The sequence below is a fragment of the Tursiops truncatus genome, chromosome 6 (genome assembly GCF_011762595.2).
Source record: "Tursiops truncatus isolate mTurTru1 chromosome 6, mTurTru1.mat.Y, whole genome shotgun sequence".
NCBI lineage: Eukaryota > Metazoa > Chordata > Mammalia > Artiodactyla > Delphinidae > Tursiops > Tursiops truncatus.
The window spans coordinates 51,961,547-51,962,771 of NC_047039.1; the positions used below are offsets into that span (position 1 = coordinate 51,961,547).

General features: G+C 41.3%; 1 non-coding gene across 1 annotated transcript; it reads left to right on the forward strand.

Annotated features, from left to right (window-relative positions):
• Positions 1 to 669: 669 nt before the first annotated feature.
• TRNAH-GUG (transfer RNA histidin (anticodon GUG)) lies at positions 670 to 741 on the forward strand. The gene has a single exon. It is a non-coding gene; the product is annotated as a tRNA-His (tRNA).
• The last annotated feature ends 484 nt before the right edge of the window (positions 742 to 1,225 follow it).

The following is a 1,225-nucleotide window of genomic DNA, read 5'->3' on the forward strand; positions in this document are numbered from 1 at the left end:
AACGTTATCAGAAAGCTTTTTTTTTTTTTTTTTTTTTTGACATTACTGTGGCTTAAGACAAATATTCCAGAAAGAAAAAAAACCTTTAGGGACCAATGGATTTGAAAGAAGGCCTTTCCTCAGTCAGGGTGTGCTCACCCCGGCTTCCTCTAATAGGGCAGAACAAGCCTCCCTGATTCTCTCCAGTCCTCAGTCCATTTTGTTCTTGCCATATTTTTTATGTCTCTGCTGCCTAAGCACATGGAAATAAGGCTAGCAGTGGAGAAACCACAAAAGAGGCTCAGGTTCATGTGTCATTTAATGCAGCGTAATTGGTGGTGGCAGTTCGGGGTGGGAAATCTATATTCATTATTGGTTAAAAGTAGGAAGCTTGAGTGAACAGGCTGGGTTCTCTCTCAGCCTTGTTACTTAGATTATCGTTTCCTGACGGTGACTCCAGTGAATCTTACGTAATACAATTGCGCCCATCAGCCAAGGAGACAATATTAGTTTCATGTTCAGACACTTTGTTATTGTTCCTTTAAATAACTGGAGATTACTGAAACACTGCTCCTCTTTGCCAATATTAAGAAAATGTACATCTTTAGGCAATAGATGGCAGTGTTTCCACAGATTTTAATATCACAGTGACTCTTAAAGGACTCCTGGCGCTCAGCTCCCCTGTAGCTCGCCGTGATCGTATAGTGGTTAGTACTCTGCGTTGTGGCCGCAGCAACCTCGGTTCGAATCCGAGTCACGGCAGGAGAGGAGAAGGCTTTTGGAAGAGAATAGCGCAGGTCCCAAGCTGTAGCCCATCCAACAACATTTTGCAACCAGGCATAGAATAATAAAAATCAATAAAACAGAAACTGCTACAAATATTTTAAACTTTAGAGAGATGACATATGCAGAGTGGCTTCATTAATGCCCGAATCCTGTTGCAAGCGTGTTGTATGTGGGTTATTTTATTTGCCTTGACGGGATAATATGATAAAACTGGAGTGTAGTGGACATGTAATTATTATTAATTACAACTACTTAAGCTCTGCTTTGAGCAGACTCGTCAAGTCTGCTTGCTTTTGAGCCTTGCCAGGGCTGTACAGTAATAACAACCCTGAATTATTTGGAAAGATGTCAGCGGGAGATGTGGAAATCCTGTTTAACCAGGCATGAATTGTTGTTAGGAGGTTTTTTTCAGGATGACAGAGAGAAAATGAACTGTCCCTTATCAGTAATTGCAGGAAAC